Source organism: Rhinolophus sinicus, linkage group LG06 (assembly GCF_036562045.2).
Source record: "Rhinolophus sinicus isolate RSC01 linkage group LG06, ASM3656204v1, whole genome shotgun sequence".
In the NCBI taxonomy this organism is placed as follows: Eukaryota; Metazoa; Chordata; class Mammalia; order Chiroptera; family Rhinolophidae; genus Rhinolophus; species Rhinolophus sinicus.
This window is the reverse complement of record NC_133756.1, coordinates 49,876,413-49,899,918: the sequence shown is the minus strand read 5'-3', so window position 1 is coordinate 49,899,918 and position 23,506 is coordinate 49,876,413.

Genomic DNA, 23,506 nt, shown 5'->3' with positions numbered 1-23,506 from the left:
GAATGTGCAGGGTTTGTGGCACAGCTCCTCAGAATACAAGACAGGCACAAACCTCTTGAAGCCAGTTGGAGTCCAAGGTAAGCTGCTTCACAAACACTCAGCCAATAATAAAATGTTTTGAAAAGCACTTAAGCTTAATGGGTTGAGGTGTTAACTCTGTAGAAGCTTCTGTTACTATGGAGAGGGCTGTGCGAGAACAGAGCATGGCCACTGGGCTAGAAAGGGAACGCTGTCAGGAAGAGTCATGCCTCACACAGCAAACACACAACAAGGAGGCCTCCTGCTCACCATGGGCAGCCACGTCGGGCCCTGAATGATGGTCATGTGCCCCAGGGAGGACCCATCGGTCAGTGCAGAGTCTTCAGACCACTTGATGCCTCTTGGTTTGAATCAGGATTCTTAACTCACCACTCTCCGCATGCCTACGACAGACCAGACCTTCTAGAACCAATGTCTATGTTTCTCGTCTTCCAGCACCCTCGTGGCCATTAGTTCGAAGCCAAGGACCAGGCCAAGACATTCTGGAGTGTAAAGACTGGTATGTGCTGACTGGTGTCACAGGTTTTCAGGTTATAGTCCCTCAGAATCTCTGACACGAGGCAGGCCATAGAGATATCATCAGGCCCAGGCACTTCTCCAGCAAGAATGATGATTTTAGTTCTCCATGACTACTCACTCCGTGGTTAGTCTTTTCATACTGTTGTTTCCTATCACATAAAGCATTGCCTTTAAAAGGATTTCAGTCCCCAACTTCCTGGAATTGCATCATACCCCATTCTAGCATGTTCTAGCATCCATGCCATCTGGCAGCCATTCTAGTTCAGGGGCTATGCATTCAGGGAGAAAACTGGTTCGTCCTAACACCATTGAACACATGCCTTCCTGGAGGCCTTCTATGGTGCAAGACGTCGGGAGGGGATGAGTCATCAGCCCGTTAAGTGCCTTCCTGCCCCATACTGTTGCGTCATCTGAACAGTATTCAGAACTGTTACTGTAGGCTCAGCGACAATTTAATACTTTGAAACTTATCCTCCATCAGGAATATCCAGTCTCCTAGTCTGAAATTTATAACATTCTTTGAAAGAGAGAATATATTTTTTAAAGAAAGAATAAAACAAAATAATGATTTATCTACAGAATGGACCTCTGCCAACCCAGGTGGAGACGATGAGCACGAGGGTTTGATTTGGCTAATCACCCACAGTTTCTGGGTAAGGGTGGGCGAAAGGACACTTTATTCCCCTCCCTGTAGTCAGATTGCTCTGTTGCAGCTCATCAAACTCTAATTCATTAGAAACCAGCACAAGAAACAGAAGGGAAAAATAAATAACGGCTTCCACCAGCCCTTAAAGCCCTATTCTCAGGGCTTTAGGGGGGTCATAGTGGGAGCCAGGACCAGCTACCAGGGCCCAAAATGAAAAATGGGGCACCCTATTCAAAAAAAGTACTAAAATATAGAGTTTTTTCCTTTATTCTGCAGTCTCTCAACCTGTCATGGTGGTTTTCTGTTTTTTGCTATTTAATGTCACTTCCCCCAGGCACAAGGATACTCAAGGGACAAGTGCAGACCCTCCCAGGAGCTGATTAAATTTGGCACCTGGACCCTGTTAGAATGTGTACTCCTTGTCTGGCTAGTTTACCAACATATCTTTAATATCTAGATGAGTGCCTGGTGCATTACGGTCACTTAATAAGTATTCACAGAAGGAAGGAAAGAAGGAAGGAAGGAAGGAAGGAAGGAAGGAAGGAAGGAAGGAAGGAAGGAAGGAAGGAAGGAAGGAAGGAAAGAAGGAACAACAAGGCCAGAGTCATCCAGGGCAGCAGAGAGGCTAAGTGTCTTAGTGGATAGAATGTGCAATTGAAATCAAATGCCTTGGGTTGAGTCCCAAGTCTTCTGACTAGATGAACTTACTTACCTTACTTCTCTGAGCTATTTCCCCCACCATAAAATGGAAGTAAAAAAATATATTCCACAGGGCTATTTTGCAGAGCAAAAGATAAAATTCTTGTGAAGACATTTCATAAAGTACCAGTTGCCCACACTCGAAATCTGAAAGTTACCTTATATCCCACTGCCTTGCTCACCTCCATGCTCCTACAGTGTTTCCCCGAAAATAAGACCTAGCTGGACCATCAGCTCTAACACATCTTTTGGAGCAAAAATTAATATAAGACCTGGTCTTACTTTAATATAATATAAGACCGGGTCATAATATAAGATAATATAATACCGAGTCTTATATTAATTTTTGCTCCAAAAGACTCATTAGAGCTGATGGTCCGGCTAGGTCTTAATTTTGGGGAAACAGTAGGTAATATCTCCCATGTCACTTCCTCTCTGTTCCCACTTTCCCTCCATCCCTACCAGGACTGGCTTAGCTATAGTTCTCATGACTCATCACCGAGATAGGTCTGGTGCCTTCTAATGGGTTCCCTGCCTTGAACCTGGCTCCTCTATAGCCCCCGGCTGCCAATACGCTTCATGAATAAGTGACCCTGCACTTGTATGGGGCCCCACACTTCAGGTTTAATGCTCTCTGGTTGTCATCTTGAAATTCTTAATAATTTAGTGTTTTGGAAGAGAAATTCATGGTACAAGAGACCATGCACTGAGGACTTAGGGCCTTGTCTCATATGTGCCACACCTTTCACCACCTTCTACTTGCACAGGTGAGTGGACAGTTTCTCAGCCTTCCACTCACCTGTACCCTGGCACCCCGGGTCCTGCCCAGCCTCCCTCCTCCCTAACCCCTCCCAGTGACTATTGCCAACTCTACCCCTAGCAGGGGCCTGGGCACAGAAGTGGGGAGGGTCAGGATTGGGTGAGCATGCCTCTAGGGGTGGGCTATCTCCATCCCAGGCTAACAGTGCCACAGTATTTGGCAGGTGACTTGTTGCAGGCAAGATGTGTGCATACCCCAGACCCAGATATTTAGTACATCCTGACATAGACATTGCAATATCCTTGTGACTCACTTGCCTGCTGAGGGTTAGGACATGGGCCTCTAGGAAGGGGAGATGCCTGGTTCCACTTTGCCACCTCTAGCTGGGGCACAGCCCATTAATTCAGCAGCTACTGGGAGAGGGGGCCCAGCAGCCAGTGGGCCTCATATGTCTCAAGTCTTGGAGTATGGCCCCAGCTCCTGTGAGGGTCTGCACTTGCCCCCCGAGTATCCCTGTGCCTGGGGGAAGTGACATTAAAAAGCAAAATTAAAAAAAACACACGACAGGTTGAAAGACTGAAGAATAAAGAGAAAAGCTCTATATTTTAGTACCTTTCACAGCATTTTTTTTTTCTTGTTTTTTAATAGGATGCCCCATTTTCATGTTGTATGGGGCCCTGGTAGCTGGCCCTGGCTCCCAATATGACCCTACTAAAGCACGAACCTGAGCATGTCACTTACTATGAAACTCCTTCAGTGCTTTCCCATAACTTAGAGCATAAAGTTCCAGCTTCCTGGCTAGCCCCGCCAGACCCTTCCTCATCTGTCACTAGCTGATTCCCTCAGCCTCAACCCCTTTCTCTCGCTCACACTCACTCTCCTCTTTGGCCATCTTGAAATATTAGCAGCTTCCTGAACATGCCTTGCTGCTTTAGGTCACTGGCGCTCACATATTCTTCCCTCTACTAACATCCTCCTACCCCCATTTTTATCTGCCTCTGTCCACTCAAGCCTCACTACCTTCCATAGCTTTTCCTGGCCAAGCCCCCTGGCTGAGTTGGGTGCTGTGGGAGCACACCTTCCTCCCAGGAAACCCTTGTCCTGGACCTTACCACTCTTCTATAATCATTGATGTACCTACCTGGACGCTCCAACAGACTCATGCAGCCTGGGCCTGCTAATAGGAACCATGTCTTGTATGACCAATTCCTAGCACTAGGCATTGTGTATGCCACTTTTTTGAGGCAACTGAATTCAATACAAAGCTGGGCATGCTAGCTCTCTCTGCCCATTCCCTTCACTGCCGGCTTGTTGAGAAGATCTGACTCAAACAAGCCAGTCACATCAGCCACTTTCTCCTGAGAGGGGAGTCTTTTTAATAAGAAAGATGCCCAAGACAGCATTTTAAGCCTATTTTATAGACCTACCACTTTCTGACCATGTTACCTTCAAACTCATGAAACCCTTGGGTTTCAGCCCTGCTAATCACCAAACATCAGCCGCAGTAACTGGAGACAGAAAGCACTGGCTTCATTTTCTTACGAGAGTAAATCATTTTTTCTCTTTAGCACATTCATAAAGCTCTAGCAATTCAACCCATCCTTGGATCCTCCATCCACCAATTTCCTATGGAGATCCATGCCCCATATAATGGTATTTATGATCTTGGACCCGGAACGTCAACATAAGCTATTCAATCATCTGGTCCAGACCCCTCATCTTACAGTTGCAGGAGGACAAGTGGTTGCCCCTGATTCTGACCTGGGCCCATGCTACTTCCACGGCTCCTTAGCATCTCTTGTGAATTGGGAATATTGTTTCCTGGCTTTTAATTCACCTTTTTACACATTTCTTTTTAAAGGAAGTTCATCGTTGCTTCTGAGTTCTTTTTTTCAGGATTTTTAGACCAGTGTTATCCCATCAGTTGTCTAGTAACTCAAAACCGACCAGCCAGTACTAAACTAACTCATAATTCTGGCATTCTCTGTTGTTATTTTTCACTGATGCTTTTTTTGGTTTGTTTTCATTTGAATGTCCATCAGGTAGTTTAGTAAAAATTGGGAAGGGGAGAGATGAGACTATACTGATAGCCATCAGTGACGAGACCACAGTTTACTTCACTAAAGTACAGAGTAGCTGATGATAAAGAAATGATCCTTGTTGACATGCAGTATTGACACACTAGCCACACAAACCACATTCAATATCTCTCTAAACCAGCTGCTCGCTTGCTTTTGGGGGGCGATGTAATTGCTGTTACCATGATTTCATGAACAATCCCCTTTTTATTCCACCTCCATTAATGGATTAGTTAATAAGCTAGTAGGTGTCTGTTCAGGCAGAGAGCAATCTGCAAATCAGAAGCTTTCCAAATAGACTGGAAATGGTTAGTTTGATGGTACACATCCCCAGTCCTTGCTAACAGCCCTCAGGTTTGAAAAATAGCATTAAGAATATCCCTTTCAAGAAACGCATGAACCCCTAAAATGTGACCTCCCTCCTCACCACGCCCTCTCCACACTGTCTCATCCTCCAGGCACACTCTACATGTGGCCAGGAGAGAGTTAGACTATTCAGTGGGATGCAATACAGCCTGCTCAACTTTTGCATAGCAATTCAGCAAACACAGTTTTAAGCATTCAATTCTCCTTCTACCGCTTCTTAAAATTCCCTGCAATATAATTATACTGATGGGAATGCAGAAAGATAATTGCTTTTAGAGGAAAGTTTCTCCTTTGTTCCATGTTCATCTGGCTTCCAGAAATGGAACAAGAGCCCTTGAACAGCAGAAATACGCATCCATGTGTCTCTAGTTATCATTTATTTACAAAGATAGACCTTGACAAATGTAATTTGTTCAATAAAATTAAAAGGATGCACGATAATTCACTTAGACAAAGAGACTTGAAAGGGGACGTCATCGGCAGCAGCGCCGTCCATCATTCCCAATGATCAGCTGACTTTGAAGAACTGGCAGGTGGTCCCCTTTTGGAATGCAGCACGGAAATAGTATTTAGAAGGGGGGGAAAAAGAAAGGGAGCGAGGGATTGGAGCAATTCTTTATTCAGGCAATAATTATACAAATTAGATCTATGAAAGCCAGAGAATGACTGTGCCTTGAACCCTCTCTGTGTGCACAGAACAATGGAGAAATTAATAATTAAATCTATTACATATGCTCATAATTCAATACAAAAGATACCTCAGTAGTTCAAACACTCCTGGATTTTCATTTGAATAAGACTTTCACACATTCTCCTCATTATATATGTATTATATTTTAAATTTAACAGCTTATTTTGTTGCCTTTATGTTTGAATTAATAAGGGCACACTTTAATGCACTAATGGGGAATTGTATTAGCTGGCTTTGCAGACATAACTTTGAAAAAATCTCCAGTTTCCCAAGGGTGAAATCAATTTGCCCCCCAACGTGTTATCTCACAGACACATCTGGAATCTTGGAACAACAGCTCCCCTCTACAAGCTTCTGATTTGGACCTCTGTATCGGAAAGAGGATCCCCAGGGTAGAAACCTTTGCTAAACTGAATAAACCCATCGACATCATCTTCTGGATTTTGCTACCTCTGAGCCAGCTAACATAGCGTCCGTGCCTGGCCCATGTTATTTTTCCAGGGAGCAAAAATCATTTTCTTATGGAAAAGTGAAGGTTTATATCGATTCCCATAATTCATTTTCTCATTTTTGCCTTTTCACTCCCTGTCTCCCTCTCTTCATATCCCCATTTTTAACTCTTCATACTACCTCTGAACTGTGGAGGAGTGGCAAAGAAAAGAAAGTTAGAGAAGAAAAGAGAAAGTATATCTTATGGTAGGTAATAGGGAATGGGGGCGGGGTGCTCAATTGTTGAGCTGCCAATTAACCGCTCCAGGATTACTGGGGTTTGGGGACAGGATGAACATTGGTTGAACTAGCGCACTAAAAGCCAAGGAAGCAAAATGAATTCACAAAGTGGGGGTCCCAATCACCCAGAAAACAGAGGGACTCCACTGCAGGATTGAATGCTACGGATATAAGCAACAGAAAATATCCATCCCTCTGCAACCCAGAAAAAAGGCAAAGAAGTCAGTAGCTGAGAGAGAGAGAGGAAGCCTAACCAAATGCTCATATTTGGGTGTGAAGTCGCTGCCAGCGTTCCCGGGCCACCCAGGCACGCGTGGAGGCACTTGCCACTGCTGCCACTGCGATATGACAAGGAGTTTTGTGCCTTCAGAGGAGCGCCAAATCCAATGATGCTAATTGCATTGAAGATTTCTAGCATCATTAGCAATTCTTAAAATTACATTTGCCCTGCTTAAGTTCTCTATTTCCAGCTCGGTATGTGGAGGGGCAGGTCTCTGAAGAGGGTATGGGTTACAGAGAAATTCAATTGCCCACGTTGGCTTCAGGTGTGCAGGTGGAGGCTGGCCAGAAGGGATTTACAGACAAGGAAAAATGCTTGTTTGTCTTATTTTTAAATGCTGATTGCCGGGAGAATAAACAACACCGGCAGCTAAATGGGCATTCAAGGAACGCTGGGAATTTTGGAAAGAAAAAAAGCCTTAGCCAAATTGAATCATGGTTGGAATTAGCCCTGTGGGTCCTATGGTGACAAGCACCTTCCAAACACCCCCAGTGATGGAGCAACTTACATTTGAAATGGTGCAGAAATAACCACTTCTCCCCTCTCCTTTTGTTTGTTTGTATTTAAAGCAAATGAATAAAATCCAGATGAATTGGTGTTTTGCTTTGTTTGTTTGTTTCCTTAAAGAGAACATATTTGCTCATTAGGAAAGCTAGACAGCCAGCTCCAGAAACAAATCCCCAAGTCCATGTCCCTTTTGGCAAGAACACTTTCCCCCAACATTCCCCAGCAAGAGCATCTCAACACCAACACCTTTGGGAAGGGAAAGGGACATCCCAATAGGAGAGATGTCAGAACCTGCCTCTCCCAAGCCTTCTGGCTCCTGACACTTGGCCAGGGCTCTATGCAGCTGAGACTTCCATTGTGGAATCACTGAGAAGCCACCAAGGCCGCATCCTCACAGGATGGCCTCCACTCTGAATCTAGCAACAGAAAGGGGGCTGGCTCCTGGGTATTTTTTCCAATAATCTGTACCATGTAATTAAACTGCTAAGCACGCACGCACACACGCTATATATATATACATACACATACCTAGAAATCTATATTATATACACAACTCTATGTATACATACACATATAAGAAATGTAGAGCTTTTCTTTTTTGTTGTTTTTTTGGTTTTAATTTATTTTTAAAATTTTTAAATTTATTGGGGTGACGATTGTTAGTAAAATTACATAGATTTCAGGTGTACAATTCTGTATTACATCATCTATAAGAGCTTTTCATTGGGCCGTCTTTTAAAGATAATTAAGCCAGTATTAATGAACTACTGTTTAAGGCTGCTGGCAAGTGAAGGAGCCATCTTTTGCAGAGTATTAACAAATTGAGTCATTCGCACTTGAGGATGGCTAGCTGTATCAGTCACCTTCTTAGTATTTATTAATAAACAAGCTCAATTCTCTCCCACCGGCCAAGGAGCACAGGGTCAGAAATACTGAGACAAGAGCAGCAAGGCCAGGTCTCTCCTGTTCACCGTTACAGACCATCCTCAGAGCTGCGGTGGGGTTCAGAGCCCTGACTGGGAGGAAGGGCTTTTTTTTTCTCTCAGACAGGAGTACAGGGGGAAAACAAATCCATTTGCTCTGCCCGTGGAATGACATGGTGACCAACCACAGAGCTGGGAAGACCTTCAGCCCCTGTGTTCTCTGACTGACAACAAGGCAGACGGGTGAGAGCTGTGCCCCATTTCTGTGTCTCCGTTTCCTCATCTACAGAGTAAAATATTATGTGCTTGTCAACTCCACTATAAGACAAAACCACAGACGGGATTACTCAAATGTGAGGTGTTGACTGTGTTAATATTCTAAACTCTTAAAATGAGGGCAGTACACATTAGACTAATACAAAGTTGTACGTCAATTATATCTCCAAAAAGTACTGTAAGGAAAAAAAGAGGGTAGTCATCCTCTAACAGCACATGGACCATCTCTGCAGGACAAAACCAGAAATTTAAACGGGACTTTCCTTTATATTTTTGGCAGCAAGAGATATTTAAAGACAAAAGAATGAATGCCTGGTTTGTCTTTTAGTCAAAGGGATGATTTAGGGTCATCTTGAGGAATCTTCACAAACTCTAATGAGTTTTACCAAAAGCCAAGAGATGGACTTGCTACCACAGACAGGTCCATTCCAGTGAGATGGTACAGCAATATTTGGTGTCCCAGAATATTTCTTGAAAGGGAGGGACCTGTGTGAAATCCACAGTCTACACACGCAGAAGCTGACATTCATCCCCGCCACTTACACTACCGTTTATCCCCAGTGGTTTGGCTACAACATGAATTCCTCCTCAAGAGTCCTGGGGGAAGAAAATAAGCTGGTTACCTTCTCTTGCTCTCTATAGAGGAGAGGAGAGAATATTGCAGTCCACAAAGCAAAGGAAAACACTAATGATTCAGGGAAAGTTTCTCCTAATCCCAAACACAGTGGGAAAAGCACGTACCTTGGACGTCTGTAAAATCAGTTTAGTGAAAGACTAGAACGGTGGCTTAGATTGGATCCATGATAATAGCTGTATTAGCTGTTGTTATTTGCCAGGAGGGCACTTCATATATGTAATAGTTGATAATCCTCACCAAAGCCCTATGAGGTAGTATTCCCATTTTACAGAACAGGAAGCTGAGGCTCAAGAAGTCAAGCAACTTACCCACAGCCCCAAGGTTTACAGAAGGCAGAGGCAGGACTCAGGCACCACAAGGCCTGCAAACATAGGGCCCCTGGTTTCTGTCACCCTTTCTAGTCCTCCCTCTCCCTTTTCATTCTGCCAAATCTTCACGATCTGTCTAGCATCTCTACGGCCTCACAGTCGAGGCTAATGTTGAAATTTCCATCAACTTCCCATGTCTAAATTCCTAGGACATTGTAAACTTCTGGGGCAGAAAAAGATAGTATCCTTATTTCCCAATCACTTCCAGATCTGACCACGCTGGCAAACAAGAAAAGAATACCTGAAGTGTGCTTTCAGCACTAAGAAAGAAGGGTTTAAACTTGGCTTAATTCCTGATTCTCCAAATGGGAAAGTGAAGGGAAGCCTTTGGGTGGGGAGGGACCCCGGATCGGGCCTAACTCAGTGCCAGCCAGCCCAAGACCAGCAAAGTGTCCAAGAACTGGTGGGGTGAAGGGGAGCAGGGACCCGAAAACCCAGTGGGGCCAAGAAGCCATTTGTCTGGATGGGGCAGCAGGAATGGGCGAGGTGTAAATGGTGTCACAGACGGGAACGTAACCAGACAGCAATTGACTTTGAAGTGGGGACACTTTATTGCGATTTGACAGGTAACTGTGAATCTCTGCGGGACCCTGAGAAAAGACCAGAAATGTGGAAGCCAACTCTGGGCTGCAGGTGGACGCGCCCAATGGCCCGCTCCCCGGCCAGCCTCCAGGGGGCGCTGGGGGTGGCAGAGCCGAAGGAAAGGCTGGTTCAGGACGCACCTGGCTGCAGAGCATGGGGTCATTCGCCAGGCGCTAGACCCCCATCCCGCAACGCAGTCCCACGGCAGCCTCTCTAGGCCAGCACGGAGGTTCCCGTCATGCAAGCCGAATCTGTGTCACATCTACAGCCTATTAAAAATCGAACTATAGGGAGGTATATTTCGCGCCCCGAAACCCTTGTGATGCTGCCACTCAAATGAATCGTTAATAACACGGGGTGGGGCAGCGACTGATGAGGAACAAACACGATTAGCCTTTTTGCATTTAAAATGCTGAACTGGAAAAACCTAACACCAAATGGGGCACGACTCCCATCGCTGGGTAGGACAACACCAGGCCTACCCCCGGAGAGGATCCGTGCTTTTGATGGGAAGACAGGGTGGAGAGACGTGGCCCGCCGGAACCCTGACCTTGCTTGGAAAGCTAGAGAATTCCGCGGCTCCGTGGCGAGTCCTCCCTGGCTACGATCGTGCCTGGGGCCGCGAGGATGTTCCTGTGGCGCCACCTAGCGTCCGAGGCGCAGACAACGCCCTGGCGAATGCTGCAAGGACGTGCTGAGATCACTTGAGAGGAGTCCTGGAACCTCAGACTCAGGCCCCAGACGTTGGAATGGGCCTGTCATCCTGTGGACCAGTAACACCCTTCGGCTGGGCAAAATGCCTCCCAAGACCCCTGTTTCTGCTGCCACCAAACGTAAATAGAAAATTTGCCAAAATGAGTGGAATAAATGACTCTCATTTTCAATGAGACATCCATGAGGTGATGTCTGGTTTTTCCTAAATACAATGGCAAGTCGATTATTAATTCATCCAGAAAAAACATAAATGCTGTCATTGTATAAACATGAGTCCTGAGCAGAACTGAGTCTCAGAACATCTGCAGGGGCCACGTCTGAGAAACACAACTAGAACTTTGGGTGGAACAAAAAAGGATCTTTACTTGTTATTTAATGGTAAGTAGAAGACCTCCATAGAAGATTCCACAGTATAATGGAAAGAATAGAGATCTGGGAGCCAGGATACTGCCTTCCCCCAATTATCTTTGTGACCTTGGCCAGGGGCAAACAATTTTCACCTCTCACAGCAAGGCTGTGAGGTCTGGATTATTATCTCCACAAGGTAGATGAGGGACTAGGGGCTCCAGGAGATTACCCAAGGTCAGACAGCAGGTCAGAATCAAAGCCAAGCTTAAAACTCACGTCTGCCCAACTCTAAAAAACCTGTTTCTTTCACAAGACATGGAATCCCTCTGTGTTTTGGCTTCCTCATCTACAGTTATGGTCACTTGGTCCCTTCCAGACAGAGCAAACTCTGATCTAAGGTCTCTCTGGTCCCTTAAAATACACTTTTAGTGCTCACAAACCCCATGGTGATGACAAAAAAAAAAAAAAAAAAAAAAAAAAACAAAGGCCTTTAAAAAGGATTTATCCACCTATGAAAACCATTGATTTTATTTTTGGTTATGGGCAAAAGAACACCAAAATAGACGTGTTGAAACATCAAACCTCTTTAGAAATTTAGGATGGTGGGGAAAGAGGAGAAAAATCTGTGTGGGGTGTGCAGTGACAACCTATGGATCAGTGGCAGAAACCAGACCTGCAGGGCACTGCTTATCCCTTGAGCCACTGGCCTCCCAGGGGATAATTGCCTTCTGATAACTGTTTAGACTTGATAAATACATGAAATCGGACAACCAACAGTTTAGCTACCAGTTCAGATCTGGACAGAACTAGATTAAGGAGTCAGGCACATTTGCAATAACCTCAGAGATAAACCTTTCCTATCTGAGGCAGTTTTATCTCCTTCTCAAGGGTCATGTTGCCCAGTAACTGCCACATCCAAAAGAAGAAAGGGACAGACACACCAAAAGGCTCCAAACTGGCCTTGAATCTGCTCTTCCTGCTAACCCTCATAGGTCACCAGCTTGAGAGCAAGGGGATGGGACACTGTCCTTGTCTAGAAAGCCTGGGGAAATATGTTGGCAAAATGGGGACTGGGTAATGAAACCCCAAAGCCAAAGTCTCCTGACTCTGAAGTCAGTATTTTCCTCATGGGCTCTTTCTCTACCTCAAAGTGGCAAGCAAAAAGAACTTCAAATATCCCCAGCAAAGATAAGACCAGGAACCACAGCTCAGATCTTAGACCCAGCTGGGCCACAAACTCCCCTTGTAACAGTTAAAATTTTCCTCAACTCTAAACTCAGGACTTGACGTGAAATAATCTCTAAGACCGACTGAGCTATTTCATGGACCTGAATCAAACCAGCTGGTACCCTTTAGGGTTTCAAAGAGATCACAGATCTCACTGAAGTACCACCTTCCTCACTTATATTCTCCCTCACTTCCCTTCCCAGCCTAAACTCTTCTCTTCCTTAGGGATTACTGTCTCACTCCCTGGCCACATTCCTCCATCCTCAAGCTCCTTCCAGCTGTTAGCAGTTGGCTCTACCAGGTGGCTGAGGAGCACTGGAAGAGCACCACCTCATAAAGCAGCCCTGCTGGGAGGACCACCCGAGCACTTTCCCTGGGTTGCAAACACGCCTTGTATTTTCCGTCATCAAGAAGAGAGGCCACCTATTGTCTATTCCCTCCTCCCACTCTTCTACCTTCCCACCAGCAGACTCTTCGGCTTCCATAACATTCTGTTAGGGGATGGCAGGAGTCTTCCTCAAACAAGATCTCTTGGGGTCAGGTGCTGCGCCAGCCCCACCCTTTGCCACATCGCCTCCCCTCATGCTCCAGCCCTGAAGCGGGGGTTCCCATTAGGAAAGCAATAGGCTCAGTGGGCAGCAACAAAAAGTTTCAGTTGCCCTAAAACCCTGGGCTAAAAAAAAAAAAAAAAAGAACTTTAGAGCCTTTTGGGAATCCATAATTGAGCTGTATTCCAGGAAAGAACTTTTAGAAGAAAGGAATAAAGCACCATTTTCCAAGAGGCTTTTCTCCCTTGAGAAACTCAAAGTAAACTAGGAATCTTGCATCTTACTTTCCCTTCGGTTGTAGAAGAGGGCAAGAAAAGAGTACTGCCTTTTTCTGAAAAGAGAAGTCCCAGAGGGTTGAGGTAATTCCACGGCAGTGACAGAATTTTCTACTCCCTTTAACGCTCCCTCACTGTGCTGGCCTCACAAAAAGTATTTATAGGTGATGGTTAATTGAGTGGATGCAATATTCTGATGGATTTTATCAGTATAGTAGAGTATAAAACTAGATACAAGCAAAGGCTAACTATTCCACCCCACCCTTCAGACCAGCCCCACGGCCTTCCACTTCCCTTTCTTCCCAGCCTCAGACCAAAGTGATGGGAGGAAGCTAAGCTATGCTTTCTAAGGCAGCCCCTCTCCTCACACTCGGCCAGTGTGCTGTCCCTGAGTACCTCCTCTCTCTGCCTTCCCTCTGAGCAATGATTCATGACAGACATTAGGGAGGAAACAGCATCCTTCAATTCTTTCTGCCACTTCTCTTATCTTTACAGGGTTCTTATTAAGCAGTATCTTCAAACTTATTTATGTGATGTCATGCTAGGAAGCAGTGTTGTCAACATGCCATTTTCCATGAGCACTGAATTCAATATAAATAAGAGCCAAATAAATGCCACGCTTTTGTCTCCATGCAGAATCTTCTCTAGGCATAACTGGAAGCCTGAATATCCACCGAGAGAGATAATGAACCCCTAAAGATAATCAGATAATGACAATATTTGCTTACTGGGCAATCACAGAGCTCTCCTTCCCTCTCCTCGTCTGGAGTGGATAACCCGGGCAGGCCAGCTTCTGCTGGAGCATAACCTCAATACACTCTTAGAAGCCAACTCAGAAGCAGGGACACAAAATCATGGGGGGATGCCCATTGCCAAAGAGCCAAGTCATTACCCTTCACTTCACATTTTTGTTAGTTCTTTTTGAATGTTGTAAAAGACACACAGATATGTGTCTTTTATCCCTGTTTTTGTATTGAAAAGGGATGGGCAGGAGGAACTGATGAAGGGGAAAAAATTAGCCTTGGAGCATGTCAAGTGCCAAACGCTGTGTTAGGAACTTGGTGGTCTGCCCAAGCCCTCCAACCCTGGCCAGTGGGGAAAGGGAGTGGGTATCACCTCTTCTTTCATATTTGAATAAATGCTCATATTTGAAAGTGGCTTGAACTGCAGCCACATATGGGGGGAGCCCCCATGTCTTCTCTGAGAGCATCTTTCTCCTAGTCAGATGGACCATTCTTCATCCTCCATTACTTTGCCTTCAGTGCCTTCCAGCTCTCCACACCCTTATTCTCAACCCTCTTCCACTTTTCAAGACTTGTTTAGACATCATCTTTAAGAAAGCTTCACTGATTCTCTCCTGTCTGCTTCCATCTGGGTGGGCACCCGTGGGCATAGGTGTCTTGTACCACATTTGTTACCTCTGTTGTAGTACTATTTATGTGCCTCCTTCCCCCAAGTTACTGTGAGCTCTTTGAAGATGGGGACTTGTTCATATTTGTGTCCCCTGCATCTACTGGTTGAATTCCAGGTTCCCACTTGCCCAAACATCCGCTTCTGGAAGAAGGCAGGCCCATCCCTCCTACCCACCCCATACGTACACTATTGTCCACCAAGTAAAGCTTGACCAGCCTAGGACTCCCTTGTTCAAATCAGAAAAAGATGCTCCTTCCTCCTAGTGGATACGGTCCTACAGCTAGGAGCGAAGCTTGGCAAGGAGTGTATGAGCTGGTTTCTTTACCCACATGCCCCTATCTCCAGGTAACCAGGAAAGTAACTTAAAAATTCAGATTTGGTGGCCTTGGTTGGGTCAGTCACTCAGTAATGAGCATAGTAACCCATTTCTGCTCACCTCTGCCTCAGCTTCCAAGACAGCAGGCCGCTTTTCTACTCTGCTTCCTACCACTCCCCACATACCCATAGCCTCTCATGAAGTAAATAGCCTACGTGTCTCCAAAGTCACAATGTCCCATGAAACCCAAACACAGAACCCAGAAGAGCAAGGCCGGGGAGGTCCTATTTCTTCCAGGCCCTTGCTGGCCTCTATTCAGGTCTGGGCACGTGGGCTCATTTACATGGCTGGTTTGGAGCCTTTGGCAGAAGAAAGTGCTCAGATAGTTTTATATGTGTTACTCATCATTAAACCTCCCCTTCAGGCTTTCTTGCCGCCTTTGGTTTGTGTCTCAATCTGGAGCAAATTTAAGCAAAGGTTTAGACCTTGTGTTTCCTTAGTTTAATTAATAATTCAAATAAAAATTTAATCAAGGCATAAGCTTTTGTGGAAGGTTATAAAACACTTTTATTTGCCCTGGAGATCAGAATGACCACTTTCTAAATCTGTAAAATGATTTTTTTTTCTCCCAAATGAGGAAATTTTACTCTCAACTGTAAATTTCAGCCGTTTGCCATATGTAACCACAGAGAATCTGTTTATTGACTTAGTATATTAGAAGTAGTTAGGCAGGAAGAAAAATAAACCCAAACTCCAGACAGGAGAAAGTGTAGGGAAGAATTGAAAAGCTGGAGTGAGTCTAACAAAACTCTAACCTCAGAGAATAACAAGGAGAGACAAATGACTGAACCCGCCTCCCCAAGGAGAGGGCAGGGATAGTAACCAGATGGGAGACAGAGAAATTGGCTGCGTGGTAATCACAAGCTAGTCAAGATCTTTGGAGAAACAAGCAGAAAATGCAATGGGAAAACGGAGCAATGAAAGGATATCAGACACTGGAAGGGTTCCCCTGAGGGGTGTGGTGCTTGCTTGTTAACGTTGGCAACACAGGACAGGTTCCCACCTGCCTGGAATAGCAGAGAGAAGGTCTAGGCAAGGGCTCACTCAAACCCCCATCTGCAGACAAAGCCTGACCACTAGGAAAGTAACTTAAAAATGCAAAATCCTCGGCATCCATGGTAAATGCCTTTTAAAGCCCTGCAGGTAACTCTGACGTGCAGCCCCATTTGGAAACCAGTGGTTCAGAGGACGTTTCAAGGATCAGCACCAACTGTCAGATTTTTAAAAATGAGGTCAAGAGAGGAAGGACAAAGTTGATGCCAAAGAGCTTGGCACCATCCATGGATTCAGGCAATAAGGTATAATCTGTTGTTCCTCGGGATAATTACTGCAATAACGTTATTAAGTGTGTGGTTTCCCCCTTAATCTGAAAACAATCCTGAAAGAAGGGGATTATCGTCCCCGTTTACAGAGGTGGAGACGGAGTCTCATGTGAAGTGAGTGGCCCAAAGCCATGCTGCTGGTGAGTGACTTGGGTGGGTTTTGGGGTGTCCTGACTGGAGCTACCACCCTCAAACCAGATAGCCGGCATGACCAGTCCTCCTTGAAGTTACCTCCTTAAAGTTAGATGAGGTGTAACAGGGGATTCGAAAGTGATAGGGGTTATGAAGGAGAAGCCCTGCAGACCTCAGCCAGCATGGGTTCAAGCTTATGAAGACTGCCCACGCCGACCAGAAAGAAATGAACTCCTCGGGGTCGAATGGCCACCAACAATTTTCCCACGTGGAAAAAAATAACTCCAGGAAAGATATTCAGATCCTAGCTTGGTAGTATTAGCTTAAATAAGAAGCCTGGGGCGTTTCTTATTCAAGTTATACCCTCACCTCCAATCCCAGCCTGAGACCCAATCTCACCCCCAATCTTCCCACTCACCCTGGTCTGAGCGGCTAGCCTACACGGGGATGCAAAGCACTTTAGAGAGAAAGTACAAAGAGGAGGCCCTGAGGATCTAGAGGTGGCAGATGTTTGTACATCTTGTTATAAGCAAAGTTCCTGGGCTTCTAAGCCATAACCTGAATGCATGGACTTCGGAGCGGAGGGAGTCAGCACAGAAGAAACAAGTAGTGTTCTGATCAGCTATGTGAGGTCAGAAGCCATCTGCTGACATGGCCATGATGGCAACCTGCCTGTCCCCCTGCACAGTCCCCAGCATGGAGCACCTTGTGAGTACCGCCATGCCCAGTTTAAATGAGACTTGCAAATATTGCCACATGACCACCCACCAGATTTCTCTAGTTTTTCAAGACTGAGCTCTTCCCTGAACTCAGCGTCCACGCCAGGAGACTGCAGGAAAGCAGTCTTCAGCGTGCCCTTCTCATCTCAGGGGCTCTGAGAATCCCCGAGGAATGCATCCCAGTTCTAGGGGTCCCACCTGCGTGTCACTGTCACATTGCTCCAGCCCCTCAGCATCCTCTGGCTGCCCCATAGCAGAGACACAGGCCTGTCTCCTCTTCCCCCAGAACATAATCAAGACCAACCTGTAATATTGATCAAGATTTTCTCAAAGCTTAAATATAGCAGAAGGGAATTACAAAATAAAAAAATTTAAAAAAACCTCAAACCCTGGAGACGGGGAGTCCAAGCTGTCTTTGTCCTCAGCCCCTAGTTTGCCCCAACATTTCAGGGGCCAGCCTACTTTCCCCAAATTAAATGATTTGAGTATGTCCCCTTTTCTAGAACTTAGGTTCCCCAGTACCTTTGGAGGTCTAAGAAGACACTGCCCCTAAGTCAATGCAACAATCTCAGGGATGCAACTCTGCATACCGAGAAGATAACCTGGTCCATGATTTTACAGAGCCTCCTAGCCACCTACTCGTCTTTGTCTCAAATGTCTCTTTTCCAACTAGGCTTTACTTGGACATGACCAAATGCCCATGAAGGCACTTCTTACTAACAAAGCACCATTTCCCTCAGCAATGAATCATAAAGTTGCAATGAGTATGTCTCCCTTTCTAGTTATCCTGCTTCCAAAATTGTAGGGCGCCATCCACGTTCCAGCAACACCATATCCCACCCACTTCCCTGCAGCAGAGCAGAAAGGGACTGGCCTCGCTCCTTCTGCCCACGTACTCCTTCTGGCAGCAGGTAGGATTGCTTTAAATGTTTGTGGCTGGGTCATTTTTGGACTCATTTGCAAGGCAAATACAGACTGTCTAAAATTAAGGTTCAGTGATGTGAGGCATGAGCCGAAGACTTTTGTTTGTTTGTTTGTTGTGTTTTAAAACCACTGTCTTGCTCTACAAGATTGTTCCCACAGATCTAGAGGTCTGATAGCTTTTATTCACTGCACGAAGTCTGTTCTGCTCCTCCTCACGAAGGCTGGATGAGCTCGCCCTAACGGAAGGGTGCACCGAGGTCGGGTGTTTGGCTGACTGCACCTGAGTGCCAGTGCCATCAGGACAGGGCCAGGCTGGAAAGTTGGCCTGGCCCGGGGGCTGGTTTCTGTGCTGCTGGGACTGGTCACCATTCCAGGCGGGGAGGCTTTGGGCTCGGATTCCTCTTGGGGAAGTGTGGTGGTGTAGAGTGTTTGGTCAACTTCAAAGGCCCATGCAACTTCCTCAGATCTTTATTTCAGATTCAGCCCAAGCCTGATCCAAATCTGGGGGCTAGAGGTGGGGAGGGGCGGTGCAGTGTTGAACTTCATTTACTCTTGGCAAAACAGACCGTCCCGCGTCTTGGTGGTGGGGGGAAAGCAGCTTAAAGAGATGTAAACAGGCTCTGAGGCCCTTTGGACATCAAATAACACTAGCAAAACAACGTTTAGATGAGTTAAGTGTAAATCAATCAGAAACATATGGGCTACATTTCCCTGAAAATACACAGGGGTTTACAAATTACAGGCACAGGGCTTTGGCAAATGCAATTCAGGTTTTGCCAAACCTAAAATGTTTGGAGAAGATTTAAAGAAAGTTGACTGACCCAAAATGCCTTCAACTCTGCCCATCCCTGACACTGATAATATCCCACACAACCACAAGCATTTAAGTGCATGGGTTTTAAGAGATTTATATGTTGAATAAACTTAATTACTCACAACAAGCTGAGATTCTTTTCCTGACGAACGCTCATAGAAAGCTGGAACTGCCAAGTGCCTGCACTCACAAAAGGGAGAGAACATCTACCTTTCGAGTTGGGCCAAGCAGATATGCCCACATGTTTAAACTTGAAACAAAATGGAATATCCTAAGCTTTGAAGCCTATAATTGCATATTCATTGAGCACAGGCTCTTCCCCAGCATGAGTCTGTCTTTGCACGACTCGAGGCATGGGAGCCTTTGCTATGGATGGGGACAACATATTGATAAATTCACTGTGTCTCTGTTGTGTGGTGACTCTCCCACATGTGGCAGTGGGCCATAGGCATTTCTGTCTCAAAGGAAGTTTGTCCCCGGGGAACTAGGTCACCCAAGATCCAAAGGTTTAGGTTTTGAGACTCAAGAGTGAAGACAGAAAAGATGTGATGGGCCTCACCCCAAGATGGGATCAAGTTCCCAAACTGGCTCAGAGCAGAGGGGAAATGAGATGACTCAGAAGTGGGGTCCCTCACAAAGTCCTACCGCCTTTGCCTCTGTCACCCCATGTTGCATTGCCTCCTGGAGGGTGGACGGGACTGAGGGAATGACTGAGGGAAGAGGATGGGGGATTGAAGAACCAAGAACACCTCTGCCCTTCTCTCCTATGTGACTAGGGCAGCAAATTCGCAGAGGAAATGGCCCCTGCCATGCGTGGGACCAGCAGAGTAGATCTAAATTCTGCTGTGCCTAGGTGGAGAGGCCTGGGACAGCCACACAGAGTTTCTACATCCCAGGAACAGTGTGAGAGGGTAGCAGAATTTGCTCCAAGCCCTCCTCAAAAGGGGCATGGAAGTAATTAGGAAAGAGTCAAACGTGTACTCGCCTTGCAGGTGCAAGGGAATAGAGCCACACACCAGCGTGGGTGAGTGGCCCAGCCTGGGATGAGATGATACAGACCTGAGGGGCTGGTGTGGACAGAGGACCTGAGTCAGAGGCCCCTCTCTCTATTCTCCCCACCCCACCACCACCCTTCATGCTTCTATGGCAATAAGGGACAATCCAGAATGGGGACACAATCCCTAGGGATAGAAAGACTATCCAGCCGTAACTGAAATTGCCAGCAACCGAGCAGAATGAGGATTTGAAACGGAAACATTGACTTAAACCAAAAGTAATGCTTCTTGCACACCTTTACTGTGGTCCGAGATTCTTGCCTTCTCCTCATGTGGGTGATATCACAAAATTGCTCAGAGGTAGCATGCTCTTTAGACTGTTCTGGACATACCCTGACCTCTAGGAGGCAGTGAAAGCTTTCCCACCACCTCACTCTACCCCAGGGAAGAAAGGGAACTGGATCTGGGCCTTCAGGGAAAGGCTGAGGGGGTGGGAGGGCAGTGCAGACTTCAGCTAAGGGAACAAAGGGTTCTTGAATGGCACCGGTGCATGTGCACAGCCTCTTTCATTGGTTCTCTCCTCGTGGAATCTTAAACTGCTGGACAACTAATGTAGGGTGGTGGGGTCCAGAGACAGCTGGGAGACAACCGCTCCCCACCCCCCATGCCCAGAATGTCTGGAAGGCCCCCGAGAATACTCTCTAGTAAAGCAGGTGTGGAGTGACGGCTTAGGCAGGTCTGTCCTCAGCATCCCTGAGAAGCTGGGTCTCTCTCGTTCTGTCTGTTCCTTGGGGCTGGAATCTTCCTACTGCCTTCAGAGGCCCTCGGGGTTAAGGCTGGGTGGGGGCTCAGGGCCAAGGGATGCGGAGGCCATGCAGGTGCCTCCTGCTGGGAAGACTTGCTGCCTTGTATTGTACTGAACAGCACAGGAGTTTGGTGTTAGGCCCAGAAAATACAAATACAGTAGGACCTCAGTTTTCGAACATCTCCGTTGACGAACATTTTGGTTTACAAACTCCGTAAACCCAGAAGTAAATGCTTCAGTTTTTGAACACGCCTCGGAAGTCGAACATGTCACGCCATTTCTGCTGAGTGCAAGATCCTGAGGCCTAGCTGTCGGCTTTTTGCGAATGTTTCAGAACTTGAATGGTCTTCCGGAACGGATTACGTTAGAAAACCGAAGTACAGTGGTACCTCGGTTTCCTAACGTAATAGCAATAAAAAGGCGGGATATAAAATTGCTGGGGGTTTTGTTGTTGTTGTTGTCACTTAAAAAATGTGTGCTCCCATAGTGGGGATCTCTGCATGTTGGTGGCCGACAGGAGGGACAAACTGGCTACTCCCAAATGAATAGAACATTGGCTTGCTCTGTCCCGCAAGGCAGAAGCTGGCATTTACCATTGAGGCAGGAACTTTCTTCCTTCTGGGGCTTCCTTCTGTGCCTCCTCAGTCCAGATAATTGAGTCTTCTGGTCATTTCTAATCCCAGGAACAGACACAGTGCAAGAAGCTACCTGTCCAGTTCCATGTAACAGTTGAAAGTGCCAACTCCCTGTTCCCATCCCGCAGTGTGGGCCTGCTTCAGGAGGGAAGGTTCCACAGGTAAAAGCGGGAGGTGGGGGATGGAGCGTAAGCTCAGCTTTTCTATTTCCTGCTGAGACCCACGTTTCTACGCCTTCCTTGCCCCTGGTGGAATAGGTCAGTGGCTCTCTGAAAGTGAAAGCAGGGCTGAGAGGAGGTGGGGGGGCAGGAACGGCCCTGGGTTGGGCATGGTTGCCTCTGACCTTGGTGGAGGGTGATTCCGTCATTTCTTGAAGTCAAGACACTTTTGAGAGTGAAAGTAGACGCCCTCTATAATTACACCAGAACAACAGTTACCAACTGGGACTGTCCCGGGCAAACCCAACAGGTAGTCACCTTATTTAAAGCTGACTTTGGCTCTGGGGGTTCTCCAGCCCAGGTTCCCTCTTGTGAAGTTCTAACTCAGGCGTGTGTCCTCCTCTGCCCAGCTGCTCACACACCCCTCCTGCTTCAGGAGTTCTAACAACACTCCCCCCGAGTCTTTCCTGGGATCCTACTGCCCCTCCGGAATGTCCTCTTTGACCTGGAAGACAACTGCAGGCCTCCCTCCCATGAGGATTATAATGCAAGCTCTCAGCTCCCACTCCCCGCACAAGAACACAGGATATGGAAAGGCCAAAAAGGAACACCCATGGAGCCATAGATAGGGGAGTCATACCACTATATTCTCGCTGGCGGCTGGGTTGGAGACACAGGAAGCAGGAGCCACACAATCCACAATCTGCCATCCACTTCTCTGCCAACCAACCAACTCCCTAGTGTAGCCACAGCAGTTATATTAGTGGCTAATGGCCAACTGGTTACAGTTGATGGCCATCTACTACCCGAGCCACCACCTTTCTACGTGAGGCCGAGAGCCTGGAAACTGCTCTCTGGGACTCTGTCCCCACACAGGGAATATGCTTACCGCCCTGCTGGTGGGGTGGGGTGTCACAGAACACAAAACATTCCTTTTGAAAGAAATGTTCTCTCCATTCTCTGGCACTCTTTTGGCCTCTGAATCTTCTGATGGTCAGCTAATCATTGGAAAACCAGTTCTGGGCCACCTCCTTTGCACATCCTGCTTTGGCGGCTAGCATTGGAAAAAACTGACACTCAATGCCTTAAGGACTTCAGCTGAAACTACAACATAAAGGGTCCCTATTACTATCCTTTTGTAACAATAACAATTGTAGTTGACCTCCCTTCCACTTTGTATAAAACAGTGACTCTGCCAAGTACCTACAGCATCATTGCATTTCGTCCTTACAACAACCGCATGGGGTAGGTACTACCATTATCCATATTCTAGAGATGAAGAAACTGGGGTTTGGAGAAATGAGTTTGCTGCAAATTACACAGTTGGTAAAGATCAGAGTCACACTCATATTTCTCTCACCATAGAGGATTTTGGAATTCAGAACTTTGACTCTATCAGGAGACTCTATTTATGATAACTATTGGGGCCAATTAATTGTACCCCTCTGCATTGTAGTTTTAGACCCAGTTGAGGGATCAAAACATCAGCTCAATTGCTGGAAAAAGCTGGATTAGAGAATGCAACTGAACTTAATAATCAAGCAAGTGTTGCTGCTCTTTCTCCTCTGAGTTGAACTTACTCCTCCACCCCACCTCCCCAAACCCACCAGTCAGAGGCCCATTATAGGAGTAGGGCCTGCCCGAGGACACTTGAAAGAAAGGGGGGCTGTGTACAGAGGGGAGAAAAAGTTCAGTCTCCTCAGGTCGTCAGGCAGATGTCAAAGGCAAATGGTGTTCCAGTGCCCTTCTAGTAGAAATCACATACCAGCCAGCCATATACACCTACTCTGGAAGGGGAGAGAGGGAGGGGCTCAGGGACATGAGGAGTTCTGAGATGGTTACATGCTCGACCGGAATTCTGCTTGAAGAGGAAGATGGTAAAGTCAGAGATACAGCATCTTTGGGGAAGGCACAGTACATTTGTGGGAGAAACTTGGAATTATTCATATATATGCCCTTGGCTTTGAGGGGCTGGCCTACAGATGGGAAGTTAGCTAGAAG